The sequence below is a fragment of the Triticum aestivum genome, chromosome 5D (assembly GCF_018294505.1).
Source record: "Triticum aestivum cultivar Chinese Spring chromosome 5D, IWGSC CS RefSeq v2.1, whole genome shotgun sequence".
Lineage (NCBI taxonomy): Eukaryota > Viridiplantae > Streptophyta > Magnoliopsida > Poales > Poaceae > Triticum > Triticum aestivum.
In genome coordinates, this window is record NC_057808.1 from 432,062,733 (window position 1) to 432,076,400 (window position 13,668).

Sequence of the window (13,668 nt, forward strand, 5' to 3'; positions counted from 1 at the left end):
CGATTTATCGTCATGGAAGTGGACACTTCCGTGATGATAATTTTGGTAATGTCATGGAACACTTCTACGACAGCACAGGTATGACTATCTTGATTTTGTCATAAATTTGTCATGGATGTACATGCATGACAAAAAACGCGAACTACTGTGACAAACACGTATCATCACGGAAGTGTATTTTTTTGTAGTGTCATTAGGAGAATGATGTGATGGACAAGACCCAATCCTAAGCATAGCACAAGATCGTGTAGTTCATTTGCTAAGAGCTTTTCTAATGTCAAGTATCATTTCCTTAAACCATGAGATTGTGCAACTCCCGGATACCGTAGGAGTGCTTTGGGTGTACCAAATGTCACAACATAACTGGGTGGCTATAAAGGTACACTACAGGTATCTCCGAAAGTGTCTGTTGGGTTGGCACGAATCGAGACTAGGATTTGTCACTCCGTATGACGGAGAGGTATCTCTGGGCCCACTCGGTAATGCATCATCATAATGAGCTCAATGTGACTAAGTAGTTAGTCGCGGGATCATGCATTACGGAACGAGTAAAGTGACTTGCCGGTAACGAGATTGAACGAGGTATTGGGATACCGACGATCGAATCTCGGGCAAGTAACATACCGATTGACAAAGGGAATTGTATACGGGATTGATTGAATCCCCGACATCGTGGTTCATCCGATGAGATCATCGTGGAACATGTGGGAGCCAACATGGGTATCCAGATCCCGCTGTTGGTTATTGGCCGGAGAACGTCTCGGTCATGTCTGCATGGTTCCCGAACCCGTAGGGTCTACACACTTAAGGTTCGATGACGCTAGGGTTATAGGGAATAGATATACGTGGTTACCAAATTTTGTTCGGAGTCCCGGATGAGATCCCGGACGTCACGAGGAGTTCCGGAATGGTCCAGGGGTAAAGAATAATATATAGGAAGTGAGGTTTTGGCCACCGGAAGAGTTTCGAGCGTCACCGGTAATGTACCGGGACCACCGGAGGGTTCCGGGGGTCCACCGGGAGAGGCTACCAGCCCCGGAGGCTTGCATGGGCCAAGAGTGGGAAGGGACCAGCCCCTGAGTGGGCTGGTGTGCCTCCCACCAGGGCCCAAGGCGCAGCTTGGAGGGGAAAAGGGGAAACCCTAGGCGCAGATGGGCCTAAGGCCCACCCTAGGGCGCGGCCCCCTCTCTCCCCCTCTTGGCCGCCCCCCTCCATCCCAATCTAGGGCTGCCGCCCCCTAGGGGTGGGAACCCTAGAGGGGGCGCACCCTCCTCCCCTCCTCCTATAAATAGTGGGGGTTTTGGGGCTGCAGAAGACACGAGTCTCCCTCTCTCTTGGCGCAGCCCTACCCCTCTCCCTCCTCGTCTCTCGCAGTGCTTGGCGAAGCCCTGCTGGAGTGCCATGCTCCACCACCACCAGGCCGTCGTGCTGCTGCTGGACGGAGTCTTACCCAACCTCTCCCTCTCCCTTGCTGGATCAAGGCGCGGGAGACGTCACCGGGCTGCACGTGTGTTGAACGCGGAGGCACCGTTGTTCGGTGCTTATATCGGATTCGGCCGCGATCTGAATCACTTCATGTACGACTTCACCGACCGCGTTCTTGCAACGCTTCCGCATCGCGATCTTCAAGGGTATGAAGATGTACTCCCCTCTCTCTCGTTGCTAGTTACTCCATAGATTGATCTTGGTGATGCGTAGAAAATTTTGAATTTCTACTACGTTCCCCAACAATGTCTTGACCATATCACATCACAACATGCCCTGCAAAAACAAGTTAGACGTCCTCTACTTTGTTGTTGCAAGTTTTACGTGGCTGCTACGGGCTTCTAGTAAGAACCCTTCTTACCTACGCATCAAAAAAACAATGATGTTTCATCAAGTTTGCTGTTTTAACCTTCAACAAGGACCGGCCGTAGTCAAATTCGATTCAACTAAAGTTGGAGAAACAAACACCCGCCAGCTGATACGTCTCCAACGTATCTATAATTTATGAATTATTCATGCTATTATATTATCCTTCTAGGATGTTTTATATGCATTTATATGCTATTTTATATGATTTTTGGGACTAACCTATTAACCTAGAGCCCAGTGCCAGTGCCAGTGCCAGTTTCTGTTTTTTCCTTGTTTTTGAGTGTTACAGAAAAGGAATACCAAACGGAGTCCAATTGACGTGCCAATTTTTGATGATTTTTTCTGGACCAAAAGAAGCCCCAGAGTTGGGCCAAGAGAGTCCCGGGCTGCCCACGAGGGTGGGGGCGCGCCAACCCCCCCTGGGCGTGGCCCCTGCCTCGTGGACAACCCGGAGACCCCCCCTGACGTGAGACCTATGCCAAAAAATCCTATAAATACTGAAACCTCCAGAAAACAGAATAGATCGGGAGTTCCGCCGCCACAAGCCTCTGTAGCCACCAAAAACCAATCTGGACCCTGTTCCGGCACCCTGCCGGAGGGGGGATCCATCAACGGTGGCCATCTTCATCATCTCGGCGCTCTCCATGACGAGGAGGGAGTAGTTCACCCTCGGGGCTGAGGGTATGTACCAGTAGCTATGTGTTTGATCTCTCTCTCGTGTTCTTGAGGTGATACAATCTTGATGTATCGCGAGCTTTGCTATTATAGTTGGATCTTATGATGTTTCTCCCCCTCTACTCTCTTGTAATGGATTGAGTTTTCCCTTTGAAGTTATCTTATCAGATTGAGTGTTTAAGGATTTGAGAACACTTGATGTATGTCTTGCCGTGCTTATCTGTGGTGACAATGGGATATCACGTGATTCACTTGATGTATGTTTTGGTGATCAACTTGCGGGTTCCGCCCATGAACCTATGCATAGGGGTTGGCACACGTTTTCGTCTTGACTCTCCGGTAGAAACTTTGGGGCACTCTTTGAAGTACTTTTGTGTTGGTTGAATACATGAATCTGAGATTGTGTGATGCATATCGTATAATCATACCCACGGATACTTGAGATGACATTGGAGTATCTAGGTGACATTAGGGTTTTGGTTGATTTGTATCTTAAGGTGTTATTCTAGTACGAACTCTTGAATAGATCGATCCGAAAGAATAACTTTGAGGTGGTTTCGTACCCTACCATAATCTCTTCGTTTGTTCTCTGCTATTAGTGACTTTGGAGTGACTCTTTGCTGCATGTTGAGGGATCGTTATATGATCCAATTATGTTATTATTGTTGAGAGAACTTGCACTAGTGAAAGTATGAACCCTAGGCCTTATTTCCCATCATTGCAATACCGTTTACGCTCACTTTTATCATTAGTTACCTTGCTGTTTTATATTTTCATATTACAAAAACCTATATCTACCATCCATATTGCACTTGTATCACCATCTCTTCGCCGAACTAGTGCACCTATACAATTTACCATTGTATTGGGTGTGTTGGGGACACAAGAAATTCTTTGTTATTTGGTTGCAGGGTTACTTGAGAGAGACCATCTTCATCCTACGCCTCCCACGGATTGATAAACCTTAGGTCATCCACTTGAGGGAAATTTGCTACTGTCCTACAAACCTCTGCACTTGGAGGCTCAACAACGTCTACAAGAAGAAGGTTGTGTAGTAGACATCAAGCTCTTTTCTGGCGCCGTTGCCGGGGAGGTGAGTGCTTGAAGGTATATCTTTAGATCTTGCAATGGAATCTTTTTGTTTCTTGTTTTAGCACTAGTTTAGTTTATAAAATAAAACTACAAAAAAATGGAATTTAGTTTGTCTCATACGCTTCATCTTTTTAATATCTTTCGTGAGTATGATGGAAAGGAAAATTGTGCTCATGTGCTAGGAGAAGAAATATATAGAATGTTTGGCACTAAATCTTTGTATGATGAGCAAGATTCCAATGTTGTTAGTATGAATTCTATGAATATCCATGATGCTAATGATATGCGAAGCCACAAGCTTGGGGAAGCTATGTTTGATGAATATGATATTTTTAGTCCCCCAAGTTTTGATGAGCAAATTTATTATGATGATAGCATGCCTCCTATTTATGATGATTATTGTGATGACACGTATGCTATAAAGAATAAAGATAACCATGAAACTTGTCATCTTGATTTTAATTTTCAAATGAATTATGCTTCACATGATATTTATTTTGTTGAGTTTGCTCCCACTATTATTCATGAGAAGAATTTTGCTTATGTGGAGAGTAATAAAATTTCTATGCAAGTAGATCATGAAAAGAATGCTTTAGGTGATGGTTATATTGTTGAATTCATTCGTGATGCTACTGAAAATTATTATGAGGGAGGAATTTATGCTTGTAGGAATTGCAATAATACCAAGTCTCCTCTCTATGTGCTTAAAGTTTTGAAGTCATGCTTGTTTTGCCTTCCTATGCTAGTTGATTATTGTTCCCATAAGTTGTTTGCTCACAAAATCCCTATGCATAGGAAGTGGGTTAGACTTAAATGTGCTAGTCATATTCTTCATGATGCTCTCTTTGTGTTTCAATTCTTATCTTTTATGCGAGCATCATTGAAATCATCGTGCCTAGCTAGGGGCGTTAAACGTTAGCGCTTGTTGGGAGGCAACCCAATTTTATTTTAGTTTCTTGCTTTTTGGTTCTGTTTAGGAATAAATAATCCATCTAGCTTCTATTTATACGTGGTTTTGTGTTTTAATTAGTGTTTGTGCCAAGTAAGACCTATAGGATCTTCTTGGATGATAGTTATTTGATCTTGCTGAAAATTCCAGAAACTTTCTGTTCACGAAAACAATTGTTAAAAATCACCAGAACGTGATAAAATACTGATTCCAATTTCAGCAGATCAATAAACAAATTATATAGGTCGTCCTATTTTGGTAGAATTTTTGGAGTTCCATAAGTATACGTTTGATACAGATTACTAGAGACTGTTCTGTTTTTGACAGATTCTGTTTTCATTGTGTTGTTTGCTTATTTTGATGAATCTATGAGTAGTATCGGAGGGTATGAACCATAGATAAGTTGGAATACAGTAGATATTACACCAATATGAATTTAGAATGAGTTCACAACAGTACCTAAGTGGTGATTTATTTTCTTATACTAACGGAGCTTACGAGTTTTCTGTCAAGTTTTGTGTTGTGAAGTTTTCAAGTTTTGGGTAAAGATTCGATGGACTATGGAATAAGGAGTGGCAAGAGCCTAAGATTGGGGATGCCCAAGGCACCCCAAGGTAATATTCAAGGATGACCAAGAGCCTAGGCTTGGGGATGCCCCGGATGGCATCCCCTCTTTCGTCTTCGTTCATCGGTAACTTTACTTGGAGCTATATTTTTATTCACCACATGATATGTGTTTTGCTTGGAGCGTCAATTTATTTTGTTAGGATTTGCTTGCTGTTATTTAGAACAATGTTTTGCATCTATTATTTCATTAAAAGTGGCATTGATAGCCTTTACTATGCCTATTTTACAAGTCTACATGTTGCTATTTGAAAACAGAAAGTTTACCGCTGTTGCAAAAATTCCCTAGAAAAGCCAGAATGTGATAAAATGTTGAAACCTTTTGCATAATAAGCTCTGATAAATTTAATACAGTGGGAATTTTCTTTCATAATTTTTGGAGCTAGGGAACTATGGATCTTGCTGCATTCTTTACAGACTGTCCTGTGTAGGCAGATTGCTGTTATGTTTGCATTGTTTGCATATGTTTGCTTCTTTAATGATTCTATTTGAGGATAGGACTATTAAATACGCAGAGGCATTTAGTATGCAATGTTGAATAATAATTTTAGTGATTTGCTACCATAGAGAATGATAAGGTTTTGCGTGGATTTATACTAACTTATCTCACGAGTCTTTGTTGAGTTTTGTGTGGATGAAGCTTTTGAGATTTAGGGAGACCGTGATATGACAGGAATTAAGGAGACACAAAAGCTCAAGCTTGGGGATGCCCAAGGCACCCCAAGATAATATTTCAAGAAGTCTCAAGCATCTGAACTTGGGGATGCCCCAGTAGGCATCCCACCTTTCTTCTTCAACAATTATCGGTTAGTATTGGTTGAGCCTAAGTTTTTGCTTCTTCACATGATGTTTGCTATTCTTAGATGTCATTTTATTTTGTTTTGCTTGATGTTTGAATAAAGTATCAAGATCTGAAATTCTTAAAATGGGAGAGAGTCTTCACATAGCTACATAATTATTTAACTACTCATTAATCTTCACTTATATCTTTTTCGAGTAGTTTGTCATTTACTCGTGTGCTTCACTTATATCCTATGAGTAAATGGTTGAATGAATTGAATATCATAAATCTGAAATTATATATGTTTCATATGCTTATCCCATGGGGAGTAATGACTTTACATATAAGAAGTAGAGGTGGTAAATTTATTGAAGGTTAGCAAACATTGTATTGGTCACTTGAACAATTCATGAAAGAATATTGAAGGAAGAGAGATTTCACATATAAATATACAATCTTGGACATCTTTTATAATTGTGAGCACTCATTAAAATATGACATGCTAAAAGGTTGATGTTGGACAAGGAAGACAACATAATGGGTTATGTTTTCTTATATCCGAAATAAAGTATATTGTCATGGATCGCCCAACACGTTGAGCTTGCCTTTCCCCCTCATGCTAGCCAAATTCTTTGCACCAAGTAGAGATACTACTTGTGCTTCCAAATATCCTTTAAACCAGTATTGCCATGAGAGTACACCATACCTACCTATGGATTGAGTAAGATCCTTCAAGTAAGTTGTCATCGGTGCATGCAATAAAAATTGCTCTCTAAATATGTATGATCTTTTAGTGCGGAGAAAATAAGCTTTATACGATCTTGTGATATGGAAGCAATAAAAGCGACGGACTGCATAATAAAGGTCCCTATCACAAGTGGCAATATAAAGTTACGTTCCCTCGCATTAAGATTTTGTGCATCCAACTATAAAAGCGCATGGCAACCTCTGCTTCCCTCTGCGAAGGGCCTATCTTTTATTCTGGTGCAAGAGTCATGGTGATCTTCACCTTTCCTTTTTACATTTTATCCTTTGGCAAGCACATTGTGTTGGAAAGATTCTGATATATATATCCAATTGGATGTAAGGCATCATGAACTATTATTGTTGACATTACCGTTGAGGTAAAAGGTTGGGAGGCGAATCTATAGGCCCCTATCTTTCTCTGTGTCTGATTAAAACTTTGAACCCATAAATATCGCGTCAGTGTTAGCAATTGTGAAAGACTAAATGATAGTTGAGTATGTGGAGTTTGCTAAATCAAAGCTCTGACATAGACTCTTCCTAAAAATAAGATGAATTGTAATTGTTTGATGACTAACAACACGGTTTGTTAGTTTTCAAGAAAGTTTATGATCTATACTTTAATTTGTGAATAGCTTGTTACTTGATCATGAGAAGCTTTATGAGTTGAGCTACTGTTATGATATATAATGATGCTAGAAAAGGTGATTGAAATTATCATTGATCAAACTTGTGCACCTGCTACCATTCACACTTCATAAATTATTTCTTTTATCATTTACCTACTCGAGGACGGGCAGGAATTAAGCTTGGGGATGCTGATACGTCTCCAACGTATCTATAATTTATGAAGAATTCATGCTATTATATTATCCTTCTAGGATGTTTTGTATGCATTTATATGCTATTTTATATGATTTTTGGGACTAACCTATTAACCTAGAGCCCAGTGCCAGTTTCTGTTTTTTCCTTGTTTTTGAGTTTTGCAGAAAAGGAATACCAAACGGAGTCCAATTGACGTGCCAATTTTTGATGATTTTTTCTGGACCAAAAGAAACCCCCGGAGTAAAAGAGTTGGGCCAGGAGAGTCCCGGGCTGCCCACGAGGGTGGGGGGCGCGCCCACCCACCCCCCGGCATGGGCCCCTGCCTCGTGGACAACCCGGAGACCCCCCTGACTTGAGACCTCAGCCCCGAGGGATATACCTCAAGTGTTTCTCGGATTGAGTCTTTAAGGATTTGAGAACACTTGACGTATGTCTTGCCGTGCTTATCTTGTTAGGGATCGTAGCAGAATTTTAAAATTTTCTACGCATCACCAAGATCCATCTATGGAGTCTACTAGCAACGAGGGGAAAGGAGTGCATCTACATACCCTTGTAGATCGCGAGCGGAAGCGTTCAAGTGAACGGGGTTGATGGAGTCGTACTCGTCGTGATCCAAATCACCGATGACCGAGTGCCGAACGGACGGCACCTCCGCGTTCAACACACGTACGGAGCAGCGACGTCTCCTCCTTCTTGATCCAGCAAGGGGGAAGGAGAGGTTGATGGAGATCCAGCAGCACGACGGCGTGGTGGTGGAAGTAGCGGGGATCCCGGCAGGGCTTCGCCAAGCGCAAGCGGGAGAGAGAGGTGTCACGGGAGGGAGAGGGAGGCGCCAGGGGCTAGGGTACTGCTGCCCTCCCTCCCCCCACTATATATAGGCCCCTTGGAGGGGGGCGCCGGCCCTGGAACCCATCTACAAGGGGGGGCGCCGGCCAGGGGGGAAACTCCCCCCCCCCCAAGTCAGGTGGGGCGCCCCCCACCACCAGGGTTTCCAACCCTAGGCGCAGGGGGAGGCCCATGGGGGGGCGCCCCAGCCCACTAGGGGCTGGTTCCCTTCCCACTTCAGCCCATGGGGCCCTCCGGGATAGGTGGCCCCACCCGGTGGACCCCCGGGACCCTTCCGGTGGTCCCGGTACAATACCGATAATGCGCGAAACTTTTCCGACGACCAAAATAAGACTTCCCATATATAAATCTTTACCTTCGGACCATTCCGGAACTCCTCGTGACGTCCGGGATCTCATCCGGGACTCCGAACAACTTTCGGGTTACCGCATACTAATATCTCTACAACCCTAGCGTCACCGAACCTTAAGTGTGTAGACCCTATGGGTTCGGGAACCATGCAGACATGACCGAGACGACTCTCCGGTCAATAACCAACAGCGGGATCTGGATACCCATGTTGGCTCCCACATGCTCCTCGATGATCTCATCGGATGAACCACGATGTCGAGGATTCAATCAATCCCGTATACAATTCCCTTTGTCTATCGGTATGTTACTTGCCCGAGATTCGATCGTCGGTATCCCGATACCTTATTCAATCTCGTTACCGGCAAGTCTCTTTACTCGTTCCGTAACACATCATCCTGTGATCAACTCCTTGGTCACATTGTGCACATTATGATGATGTCCTACCGAGTGGGCCCTGAGATACCTCTCCGTTTACACGGAGTGACAAATCCCAGTCTCGATTCGTGCCAACCCAACAGACACTTTCGGGGATACCTGTAGTGCACCTTTATAGCCACCCAGTTACGTTGTGACGTTTGGTACACCCAAATCATTCCTACGGTATCCGGGAGTTGCACAATCTCATGGTCTAAGGAAATGATACTTGACATTAGAAAAGCTCTTAGCAAACGAACTACACGATCTTGTGCTAGGCTTAGGATTGGGTCTTGTCCATCACATCATTCTCCTAATGATGTGATCCCGTTATCAACGACATCCAATGTCCATGGTCAGGAAACCGTAACCATCTATTGATCAACGAGCTAGTCAACTAGAGGCTTACTAGAGACATGGTGTTGTCTATGTATCCACACATGTATCTGAGTTTCCTATCAATACAATTCTAGCATGGATAATAAACGATTATCATGAACAAGGAAATATAATAATAACCAATTTATTATTGCCTCTAGGGCATATTTCCAACAAAAACCCCCCCAAACATTTAGTACCGGTTGGTGCTACCAACCGGTACTAATGGTCTACCAGCACCCCTGCCTGGCTCGTGCCACGTGGTGGCACATTAGCGCCGGTTCGTGCCGAACTGGTAGTAAAGGGGGGGGCTTTAGTCTCCACTCTTTAGTGCCGAAACTTTCCCGGTGGCCGAAACTTGACTTCCCATATATAATTCTTTACCTCCGGACCATTCTGGAACTCCTCGTGACGTCCGGGATCTCATCCGGGACTCCGAACAACTTTCGGGTTTCCACATACTAATATCTCTACAACCCTAGCGTCACCGAACCTTAAGTGTGTAGACCCTACGGGTTCGGGAGACATGCAGACATGACCGAGACGCCTCTCCGGTCAATAACCAACAGCGGGATCTGGATACCCATGTTGGCTCCCACATGTTCCACGATGATCTCATCAGATGAACCACGATGTCGAGGATTCAATCAATCCCGTATACAATTCCCTTTGTCAATCGGTATGTTACTTGCCCGAGATTCGATCGTCGGTATCCCAATACCTTGTTCAATCTCGTTACCGGCAAGTCTCTTTACTCGTACCGTAATGCATGATCCCGTGGCTAACTCCTTAGTCACATTAAGCTCATTATGATGATGCATTACCGAGTGGGCCCAGAGATACCTCTCCGTCATACGGAGTGACAAATCCCAGTCTCGATCCGTGTCAACCCAACAGACACTTTCAGAGATACCCGTAGTGTACCTTTATAGTCACCCAGTTACGTTGTGACGTTTGGTACACCCAAAGCACTCCTACGGCATCCAGGAGTTACACGATCTCATGGTCTAAGGAAAAGATACTTGACATTGGAAAAGCTCTAGCAAACGAACTACACGATCTTTGCGCTATGCTTAGGATTGGGTCTTGTCCATCACAACATTCTCCTAATGATGTGATCCCGTTATCAATGACATCCAATGTCCATAGTCAGGAAACCATGACTATCTGTTGATCAACGAGCTAGTCAACTAGAGGCTTACTAGGGACACGTTGTGGTCTATGTATTCACACATGTATTACGATTTCCGGATAACACAATTATAGCATGAACAATAGACAATTATCATGAACAAAGAAATATAATAATAACCATTTTATTATTACCTCTAGGGCATATTTCTAACAGTCTCCCACTTGCACTAGAGTCAATAATCTAGTTACATTGTGATGAATCGAACACCCATAGAGTTCTGGTGTTGATCATGTTTTGCTCTAGGGAGAGGTTTAGTCAACGGATCTGCTACATTCAGGTCCGTATGTACTTTACAAATATCTATGTCTCCATTCTGAACACTTTCACGAATGGAGTTGAAGCGACGCTTGATATGCCTGGTCTTCCTGTGAAACCTGGGCTCCTTGGCAAGGGCAATGGCTCCAGTGTTGTCACAGAAGAGAGTCATCTGGCCCGACACATTGGGAATCACCCCTAGGTCGGTAATGAACTCCTTTATCCAGACTGCTTCCTGTGCTGCCTCTGAGGCCGCCATGTACTCCGCTTCACATGTAGATCCCGCCACGACGCTTTGCTTGCAACTGCACCAGCTTACTGCCCCTCCATTCAAAATATACACGTATCCGGTTTGTGACTTAGAGTCATCCATATCTTTCTCGAAGCTAGCGTCGACGTAACCCTTTACGACGAGCTCTTCGTCACCTCCATATATGAGAAACATATCCTTAGTCCTTTTTAGGTACTTCAGGATATTCTTGACCGCTGTCCAGTGTTCCATGCCGGGATTACTTTCGTACCTTCCTACCAAACTTACGGCAAGGTTTACATCAGGTCTGGTACACAGCATGGCATACATTATAGACCCTATGGCCGAGGCATAGGGGATGACACTCATCTTTTCTCTATCTTCTGCCGTGGTCGGGCATTGAGCCGTGCTCAATTGCACACCTTGCAATACAGGCAAGAACCCCTTCTTGGACTGATCCATATTGAACTTCTTCAATATCTTGTCAAGGTATGTACTCTGTGAAAGACCAATGAGGCGTCTTGATCTATCTCTATAGATCTTGATGCCTAATATATAAGCAGCTTCTCCAAGGTCCTTCATTGAAAAACACTTATTCAAATAGGCCTTTATACTTTCCAAGAATTCTATATCATTTCCCATCAATAGTATGTCATCCACATATAATATGAGAAATGCTACAGAGCTCCCACTCACTTTCTTGTAAACACAGGCTTCTCCATAAGTCTGTGTAAACCCAAACGCTTTGATCATCTCATCAAAGCGAATGTTCCAACTCCGAGATGCTTGCACCAGCCCATAGATTGAGCGCTGGAGCTTGCATACTTTGTCAGCATTCTTAGGATCGACAAAACCTTCCGTCTGCATCATATACAATTCTTCCTTAAGGAAGCCGTTAAGGAATGCTGTTTTGACGTCCATCTGCCATATCTCATAATCATAGTATGCGGCAATTGCTAACATGATTCGGACGGACTTCAGCTTTGCTACGGGTGAGAAAGTCTCATCGTAGTCAACCCCTTGAACTTGTCGATAACCCTTAGCGACAAGTCGAGCCTTATAGATGGTCACATTACCATCCGCGTCTGTCTTCTTCTTAAAGATCCATTTGTTTTCTATGGCTCGCCGATCATCGGGCAAGTCAGTCAAAGTCCATACTTCGTTTTCATACATGGATCCTATCTCGGATTGCATGGCTTCAAGCCATTTGTTGGAATCTGGGCCCGCCATCACTTCTTCATAGTTCGAAGGTTCACCGTTGTCTAACAACATGATTTCCAGGACAGGGGTGCCGTACCACTCTGGTGCGGAACGTGTCCTTGTGGACCTACGAAGTTCAGCAGTAACTTGATCCGAAGCTTCATGATCATCATCATTAACTTCCTCCCCAGTCGGTGTAGGCACCACAGGAACATCTTCCCGCGCTGCGCTACTTTTCGGTTCGGAAGGGGTGACTATCACCTCATCAAGTTCCACTTTCCTCCCACTCAATTCTTTCGAGAGAAACTCTTTCTCCAGAAAGGACCCGTTCTTGGCAACAAAGATCTTGCCTTCGGATCTGAGGTAGAAGGTATACCCAATAGTTTCCTTAGGGTATCCTATGAAGACGCATTTTTCCGACTTGGGTTCGAGCTTTTCAGGTTGAAGTTTCTTGACATAAGCATCGCATCCCCAAACTTTTAGAAACGACAGCTTAGGTTTCTTCCCAAACCATAATTCATACGGTGTCGTCTCAACGGATTTCGACGGAGCCCTATTTAAAGTGAATGCGGCAGTCTCTAAAGCATAGCCCCAAAATGAGAGCGGTAGATCGGTAAGAGACATCATAGATCGCACCATATCCAATAGAGTGCGATTACGACGTTCGGACACACCATTTCGCTGAGGTGTTCCAGGCGGCGTGAGTTGTGAAACGATTCCACATTTCCTTAAGTGCGTACCAAATTCGTGACTTAAATATTCTCCTCCACGATCTGATCGTAGGAACTTTATTTTTCTGTCACGTTGATTCTCAACCTCACTCTGAAATTCCTTGAACTTTTCAAAGGTTTCAGACTTGTGTTTCATTAGGTAGACATTCCCATATCTACTTAAGTCATCAGTGAGAGTGAGAACATAACGATAGCCACCGCGAGCCTCAACGCTCATTGGACCGCACACATCAGTATGTCTGATTTCCAATAAGTTGGTTGCTCGCTCCATTGTTCCGGAGAACGGAGTCTTGGTCATCTTACCCATGAGGCATGGTTCGCACGTGTCAAATGATTCGTAATCAAGAGACTCCAAAAGTCCATTTGCATGGAGCTTCTTCATACGCTTGACACCAATGTGACCAAGGCGGCAGTGCCACAAGTATGTGGGACTATCATTATCAACTTTACATCTTTTGGTATTCACACTATGAATATGTGTAACATCACGTTCGAGATTCATTA